Consider the following 9,850-nt stretch of genomic DNA (forward strand, 5'->3'; position numbering starts at 1 on the left):
AAGCCACTCTCGAAATTCTCTTTCCAAAACGTCTAAAACCATGGCAAGTTAAGGATTTATTTTAAAGTATCCAAAATCACCCACCCAACAGTGGAATTTCATAACAAAAGTTTCTCGGCAAAGTCCCAAGTCTTTAGGGAAGGTCAACTTACATCAATTCCTTAAATTTCATTGAAACTCTTAAAATCATAGATTCTTGATTCAAGTAAATAAAACTAAATTTATTATGAACCGAACCATACAAAATCACAAGTTCCAACCCGGTCCAAAAATCAACTCATTTAAAACGGAACCGGTTCATTTGAATCAAACCGCTTTCAGATTTCTTTTTGCACCCCATTTTTTTAACTCTTCCAAAATTCCTCAAACTTGATTACTCAATCAAAAGTATAGGTTCCTTTAAAAATCACTAAAAGCTCCTTTTTATATTAAAATCAATATTAGAGCATCATTCTTTCCTTCAGTGATTCAAACGATAAAAATAGTTCATTTCTAAATGAGCCAAACTCAACGCATAAAGTTCATTAAATAAATTAAGCTTGAAAACATAATATCCTCTTAATAAATCAAATAATACAATTTCTCAAATCCAACCCTTTTTAAATAACCTTTCAAACAAGACTAAGATTTTATAGAAATTTCGGCAGCACCTCCCCTAAAACTTAGACTTTTGCCACCCGGTTCGGGTCCCAACTAAACCGTTCCTCATTCCTTTTCAACAACACAAAACCAGAAATCAATTCAAAGCATGCTAAATCCAACAATCGCCTCAATGGCGTATCTCAAGGATACTATTTCAAAATTAACTCAATATCAATCGATTTAACTCATTTCTAAGGCTTTAAAGAAACGGCTCAATAACAAATCATTTGTCCAAAACCGAATCAATTAAAGTAAACCAGGCTGAATTCAAAAGTGCATTCGACTTTTTAAATCATCAAAACAATTAACTCAAATCAAATCAATCCTCAGCGGATTAAACTCAGATTTCAAATCTTTAAAGAATCAACTTCAAAACATTACATTTCACAAAGCCGCACCACAATTCAGCCAAACCAACATCCATAATCATTCGAGTCAATCAAATAATACATAAGGCATATACAACCACCAAATACACAATATCTCACATCAGTATCCATATGTAATAATTCCAATACATAAAACATAGTTTTTGGAAAGCGCCCCTACGTCAAAACGTAAATTCCATAACCCAAACGCCTCATATGTTCTTTCCGCCTCGACCCGAAATCAACAGTCAAAATCCCGGCAACCAAAACCTCGGTTCCATGCCACTTTCGCAACAGTCTCAACAACTCTAATCGCAACATACAACAACCAAAATTCAATCGTACAGCAATTAATGCCACAAACCTCAGCGTGAGATAACAGAATAGTAACAAAAGGGCTTTCAAATCGAAACGCTTACCGAACCGAAGAAAGAGCGGCTGAACCGAAATAGCGGCGGTCTCTGAACCGGTTCGGCGGTAGCCCGGCAGCCACCTCAAGCGGCAGCGGCAATCGGACCCTGGCAATGGTGCCTGGAACCCACATACAGAGACGATAAAGCCTACAGAATCTTAAACGAATGAAAACCAAATCCAAAACCCTTACCGGTAGAGTTTTCCGGCGACAGCAGCGGGGTTTTCTGACGGCAGAGGCAACTTCGCCCCCCTTTCACCCATAATCAGCCACGTCGGAGATAAGAGCTAGTAGCGACGCGGCGGTTCTACGGAGGCGGCGCCGGCGACGTGAACGGCAGCTGGTTGCGGCAGTTGGACCCCCATCTCGGCCGTAGCTCTCTCTGTCTCTCCTGCTCGGTGTGACTGGACGGTCTTCCTCCCAACGGCACGGCGGCGGCAAGCACTAGCAGGGACGAGTCCTCCGGCTCATGCAGCGGCACCGTTGGAGGACACAGATGCAGCGACGGTCTTCCCTGAACGGCAGTGGCAGCTTCTTCGGTCGCGCCAGGGAGCAACGGCAACGGCGCGGTGGTGGCGCGACAGAGGCTCCCTCCTCCTCTGTCCCTCGCACGACGCTTCCTTCTACTCTGAACGGCGCCGATGGCGCCCTCCTTCTCTGGCGACAAGGACGAGCGACAAGCTCTCGCGCTCCTCGCATTTGCGAGTCACCCCTCTTCTTCGGCGCTGGTGGCAACAGCGGGATGGGTCTGATGGCAGGACGCGGCGGCACGGCGCCGAGGCGAGGTGGCGACGCCCTTCCTCCCTCCGGATCTCCCTTCCCTGCTTCCCCCTTTCTTTTTTTTTGTGTCTGTTCTTCTATTCATGGAAAAAGAAATCTGTGTTTGACTTGTGCCGCTGAGCAAGGAAGAGAGGGATAGGGTGTGACGGCTGAGAGTGAGGAAGAAGGGTAAGAGTGTTGTGTTGTGTAAATTAGGGTTAAGGGCATTTTAGTAATTTCACATAAAATAGGTATAATGTAGTAATTAGAAATAAATTCTAATTCAACAATAATAGTGTATAAAAATACTATTTGCTCATCAATTTCACACTTTATTTTCAATAAAATGTCCAAATCCAAAATTTAGAAATAATATAATTAATTTTTCTATTTTTCAAAATAGCAATATCAATATATTAAAATATTGATTATTTAGTCCATATCATATAAAATCCTTATTATTTCATAACTATCAACTTTATAATTTAAATATAGAAAATAACCCAATAATTATAAAATTGGATAATAATCATAACTCGTCTCAAATCCAATAAATCAAAAATTGTCTTAATTATCTCTAATAAAATAATTTCTGAAATTAAGGCTATAAATAACTATATGATTTGAGACTTACTCATAAAAAGACTTTTCAAATGTTTTGGGTCTTACACTCATCGTTCAACGCATCTCTTCCACTCCCACGCTCTCTGCTATTGCTAATGGTGGTTTGGGTTCCAAACACAAAACAAGGGAGAGAGATGACCAGACTCGTCTAATAAGGACTTCTGGAGAGGTCCAAACAACATCGTTTGTGTGATGTAGAAGAGGACAGATAAGCCCCTGTCCTTTTCAACAAGCCATGTGGGCTTCCATCTTCCACCTAACTATCTTAGCCATCCACCTCATCCGCTTACTTAGAAACATCAGCGATTTTCGTCAATCTTTCGCCGTGAAAGTGACTGAAGGACCGTATTGGCAGTCAGAGCACAAGGTTAGGGTCTAAAACAGATTGTTTTTTTAGTCAAGAATCGCATTGTCATTTGGGTAAATGGACAAAAACTGGGTGGTACTTTACTCTTTTTTGTTGGATAATGGTCTAATTCATCCTAATAATAAAACCAATCTATTTAAGAATGATCATCTTAAGTAGTTTATTTTGTCGTAAGATTCGTAGTGATATTTACAAATACGTTATTTTTTTAATGATTTTGAAACTTTTAGTTTTTTTCGGCTAAGTAATAAGAAAGAGATTAAAGAAAAAGAATTTTTTTCTGTTGAATAATTATATCTAACTCATCTCAACGATAAAACTAATGCACTTAAAAAGATATCCCAAATAGTATGTTTTATCATAAAATTTACAGTGACATTTGTGATACGTTGAATAAATGCTATATTTGCAGTATAATATCTCTTAATAACATCATTAATCATTTGCAATTCAATTTCTCTTAATAACATCATTAATCTTCGTGAGCAAGTCTTTATTTTTCTTTAATATTAGGGGCGTTTCTTGCTGAATTAGAAAACAAACTTTTAAGATGTCTGTGTCACAGACACATCCCTACAACCATGATCCCAAGCTAGTAAGAAATTACATCAAATAGCAAAAAGCTCACGGCTAAGAATGTTATTCCCAATAATAGAGTCCGAACAGTCTGGTAGCCAATTATCCAAATAATTTTGAATCAAATGCACAATCCTCCAAGATAGTTCCTAGTCCTGGAATTTGTATCACAATTTACTTTGAACATATTTGAATAGAGAGGTTGTCACACACTTAAAAGAAAAGCGGGAATCAAATTCTTTTGAGTAATTGAAGTTGAAAAAAATCACTAAGTTGAGTGTCGAATAAGATAAATAATGGCAAAAAAATTATTTAGGTCTTTTTAAAATAATTTTATTTTGATAAAATATATCAACTTATTTTGTAGTGACAAATCATTTTTATTTAGTTCTTTTTTACAATATTTAAAATATTTAAAAGACATCTACAAAAAATTAAAAATAATTCATTTTTTATTATGAAAATATGATGGAAGTAGATAAATAGAGGTAGAAGTTTATATTTGTGAATAAAAAAGTTGTATATGTGAATAAGAGAATTGTATATTCATGATATCTTCAGAATACAACACTTGGTAATTTATCACGTAAACTCTCTATAATACTCTATTTAAGATACAGAAGAACTAAGCTCAAATATGAAATATTAAACCAACAAAGGTGGCCTATATAGTTTATGGCTTGTGATGCACGAAACTAGCTCCGCAGAATTCGCACAGATAGACCGGCAAGTATATCAGGTCGTCCAATTGATATCTCAGGTGAGTGAGGGTCAATCCCACAAAGATTGTTGGTTTGAGCAAATGGTGATTATCTTGCAGATCTTAATTAGGTGGATAGAAATTATAGTTTGTCACGGAACACGCATAAAATAGAATAGATAAATAAAACGTTACTAGATAGGTGGAAAATCAATGGTATGAGAACGGTTGAGGTTTCAGAGATGCTTTGTCTTTCCGGATTAACTTTTCTTACTGTCTACTTCAATAACCTTCTGATTCATTTAATGGCAGTCAAAAGTGATTAACTCGTCTCCTCTCATCAAGTTAACCTCCTCCACTGCAGCAATCCACCATGTTGTAAGTGACTCATGTCCTCTCATCAAGCCACCTCTAGGTTTCTCACTGTAGTAGAAGATGAAGCTTTAAGCAATTCACTCCCCTTCATAACCCTACTCAAGGTGCCATAGACAAGGCAGATCTTCTGGATCAGGGAATGCTGCTTCTCAGACTCTAGCCTTAGCACCACGAGACCTCACTTACCCACGGTCAATGGGATTTCATGTCACGTATCCCAAATTTTCCAAGTACTCTATTGGAATCCTCAATGCAATCTCTAGCTTTGGTTCAACGCTATCTGGGTCAGGACTCACGCGGAACCCATGTAGAACAAGGGTGATCGTCACGGATCACCCTCAATTCATAGGATGAAGAACGAGAATGCATAAGAGAATAGAATCAGACATATTGAACTAGAACAGTAATATTATTGATCAATGAAACACAACAGAGCTCCTAACCTTAAACTTAGGAGGTTAGTGACTAATACTGTATAGAAAAGTACTATGGAAAACGTAAAAATGGGCAAGAGTCCCTCAACAAGGGTGAACTCTTGTATATATATACTAATCTACTAACTAAGATTTACAGAAATAAGATAAACTAGTCTTGTAGTGCAAAAATCTACTTTCCGGGCCCACTTGGTGAGTGTTTGAGCTGAACTTGAGTGTCTTCCATGAGCTAGTACCCCTTAGGGGCATTGAACGCTGGCTTGGGACTCCCTTTTGGGTGTTGGACGCCAGCTGCTCCCCTGTGGGCGCTGGACGCTAGGAATGGGGCTGTGGCTGGCGTTGAATGCCAGTTTTGGGCCTTCATTTCCAAAGCAAAGTATGAACTATTATACATTTATGAAAAGCCCTAGATATGAGCTTTCCATAGTCATTAACAGCGTGCCATTTAAACTTCTGTAGCTCTAGAAATGCTCCTTCGAGTGCATAGAGGTCAGATCCTGACAGCATCTGCAGTCTTTTCTCTATCTCTGAATTAGACTTCTGCTCAAGCTCCTCAATTTCAGCCAGAAAATACCTGAAATCACCATAAAATACATAAACTTAAAGTAGAATCCAAAAATATGAATTTTGCACTAAAACCTATGAAAATATAATAAAACTTAAACAAAACATAATGAAAACTATATGAAAATGATGGCAAAAGGCGCATAAAATATCCGCTCATCAGAATACCAAACTTAAACTATTGCTTGTCTCCAAGCAACCAAAAACAAAGTAGTATAAAAAGAAAAGAAGAGAAGGATACAATAAATCTCATAGTTCTTAATGAAGCTCAGTTTCAATTTAGATGAGCGGGACAAGTAGCTTTTTGCTTCTGAATAGTTTTGGCATCGCACTCTCCATTGAAGCTCAGAATAATTGGCATCTTTAAGAATTCAGAATCCAGATGATGTTATTGACTCTCCTAGTTCAATTCTTTTTTATTCTTAAACACAGCTTCTTTAGAGTCTTGGCTGTGACTCTAAGCACTTTGTCTTCCAGTGTTACCACTGGATACATAAATGCCACAAACACTTAACTGGGTGAACCCCTTAGGATTGTCATTCAGCTTTGCTAGAATCCTTAGTCAGTGGTGTCCAGAATTCTTAAGCACACTCTTTGCTTTAGATCATGTCTTTAACTGCTCAGTCTCAAGTTTTTTACTTGACACCTTCACACCACAAGCATATAGTTGGGGAAGCAGCTCATTTGAACTATTTAGGCTAAGGTTTTATCTTTTTTTTAGGTCCTCCTAACCATTGATGCTCAAAGTCTTGGATCCTTGCTCTTACCTTTTGGGTTAAAGAGCTATTGGCTTTTTCTGCTTGCTTCTCTATTTATTTATATTTTTTTCGCAAGTATAAATATATATTTTTTTCTTTTATTGCTCTTTTTTTTGCTGTTTTTTCTTGCTTCAAGAATCTATTTTAGGATTTTTCAGATCACCAATAATACTTCACTTTTATCATCATTCTTTCAAGAGCCAACATTCTTAACTCCAACATCAAATATGCACTATTCATTCATACATTCAGAAAACAAAAGTGATGCCACCACATCAATTAATTGAACTATTCTTAATATATAACTCAAAATTCAAATATCTCACTTTTCTTTTACAATTAAAATTTTTTTTTAGGCAAGGTGAGAGATATATTGAATATTTTATAGCCTTAAGACATAAAATAAAAATGATCATACACTAGAAACAAACAATAAGACAAAATACATGGAAAACAGATAAATAACATAAGCAAAGGGAATTAAGGGAACGAATCTACCTTAGTGATGGCGGCTACTACTCCTTCTAGAGGATCCAATGGAGTGCTTGATTTCTTCTATGTCACGTTCTTGCCTCTGTTGTTCTCTCCTTATGGTTCTTTGTTCTTCTCTCCTGACTCTTTGATCTTCTCTTATGTCATGGAGGATGGTGGAATGTTCTTGATGTCCCATCCTCAATTGATCCATGTTGGAGCTTAATTCTCCTTGAGAAATGTGCAATTGCTCCTAGTAGCCTTGGAGAGGAAAATGCATCCCTTAGTAATCGACTGAATATAAGACTAAACAAATAATAGAAAATCCAATTGACTTTTATTTTTTTCTTCACACAAAATTTAAAAAGAAAAATACAATGGTCAAACTTTGTAATTATGAAAAATTGATAGTGACAATAAAAAGAAAAATAAAAAGTAAATTGTTTCACCTAGTGTCTCTGTATCCTTCCTGATAGGAATAACACAAAATACACTAATTCAGTATCCTAGGATACAATGTCTTTTCACCATGTCTCATCTTACAAACACGATTTTATATTTCTGTGACCATGTTTTAGTGTCATGTGCTTGTAAACAAACGCAGCCTTATGTATGATAATACTCCATGATAGGACATCCACAGTAATCATAGTTTTATAATAGTCTCTCTTGGATGTCTTTAGAGATATGTCTCGTTAAAAATTTTGTAAAAAAAACACGTGGAATAAAAACCTAATTACGGAAAAAGAGTAACATATCCTTTGTATGAGAACTGTCTTATTAAAAAACCTCATCAAGGAAAATTCGATAGGATAAGAACTTGATCAGGAAAAAGAGTGCAGTATTTTCCCTCTATGTAACATCATATAAGATCTCGAAATTAACACGTTTCAATTTTGTATACCAATTTTTTAAAAGAAGATACAAGAAGTGACTTAGTAAATAAATCGGTCAAATTATCACTTGAACGAATTTTTTGAACGTCTATTATTCTTTGATTTTGAAGGTCATGTGTGAAGAAAAAATTAGAGAAAATATATTTCATTCGATCACCTTTGATGTATCTATTGGCAGATCTTAGTATTGGCAATGTAAAGCCATGGCTCCCCCGACATATTCTAATAAAATTAATTATACATATAATAACACATGCATTTTTATGGTTGATTTGGCTTAATTTTTTTTATATATTGACTCTAAAAGAGTGTAATCCCAAACATGATTGAACATATGTGTTATATAGAGTTGTGGAAGAACACAGTAGAGCAAATTTTGCAAATTGGCTATTTTTGTTTGCCACCTTTCAATCTTTATGTCTGCCCTTTTGAATTTCTCTTTGCTCCACTTGGACAGCTCATGTTTGCAATTATTCATTTTTCTGATGACTTTATTCCACTCTCCCTCTTCTTTTATCTCTTTTTCCCACCTTTTCTTGATGGTTTCTTTGCAGATGTCCTCATCCTTCCAGTATTCTTCATATTTAAACCGTATCTTGCTCTTTCGAATAGGTTTTGTGTCCAAGATGAGTGGACAATGATATGAGGAATCGGCTGAAAATGTTGTTAATGTCGCACTATCAAACAGTTCCTTCCATTTCTAATTGACCATCACTCGATCTATTCTTTCTCGAGTGACGAATCCATCTCTTGGGTTACTAAACCAAGTGTACTTTGTAACACCCTAACTTTTAGCACCTCATGATCGTACTAAAAGTACGAGTGCTACTTACCTCTAAACCTTTTTACTATATACTATCTTTATTTAATATTGAGCCTTCACGAACATGAACCGAAACTTTAATCAAGAAAACAAAAAGTCTTTATTTAAACCTCTTAATCATAAAAATACATATATATTCACATAACAATATATACATAGACTTATTCAAATAATCTCAATTACAAGTCCTACCCCTCTAAAAACTAAAATAATAGCCGACGAGGGAAAAATAAATTCTAACAACTCAACTTGTGAATATAATCTTCTATGCTTCTGTAGCTCTGGACTAAACCTTCGCATCTGTAGCTGAAAGGGGTTGAAATCGGGGGTAAGAATTGGAGAGTTCTTAGTAGGGTCGGGATTAGAAATTAAGTTCGTTTCATTATGTTCTCAGTCAATAACCACAATCAATAAAGTATAATCCAACTTAGCAATAACATAACATAGAATCCACTCACAAGCACACAATATCATAGAAAACACAATCACAAACAAATACAAGCAAATGAGTATGATGTATGTCTAGTCCTATACAGGCCATGAACTCATGTGTCGGTTTGTTGCTTGTAATACCCGGTCTAACCGAAATTAATTAAATAATGAGTTAAGTAGGAGCGAATATGGTTGGAATATTTGGCAATTGGAATTTGATGATTTAAATATGATTTTTGGATTCAGTGAATTTTTCCGAGTCGGAAGACATAGTTTTCTGCGTAAAAGCGCGCAGTGGAATTTTGACCGGCAGTACCGGCTGAGACCTGTCTGGTACTGCAGCTGAGAAAATTGATTATGAGTAAATAAGATTAAGAAATGAGGGATTATAATTAGGGGAGGTAGAAATATTTGAAGTGCAATTTAGAGCGCTAATCTTAAAGGTTTTGGTCCAAAATTGGGCCAACGGACAAAAATAAGTGAACCGGGCCTAAGTGGGCCCAAGACCCAACATATATAAACATTAGTTATGAGCATTTCAGCTCATTTTTACCCTAAAAGAGAGGTTGGGGCGCTGAAATAGTGAAGAGAGGAGAGAAGAGAGAAAACCTAACTCTCCTTGATCTTCAAACCACCATAACTTGAGCTA

The sequence above is a fragment of the Arachis duranensis genome, chromosome 10 (assembly GCF_000817695.3).
Source record: "Arachis duranensis cultivar V14167 chromosome 10, aradu.V14167.gnm2.J7QH, whole genome shotgun sequence".
Lineage (NCBI taxonomy): Eukaryota > Viridiplantae > Streptophyta > Magnoliopsida > Fabales > Fabaceae > Arachis > Arachis duranensis.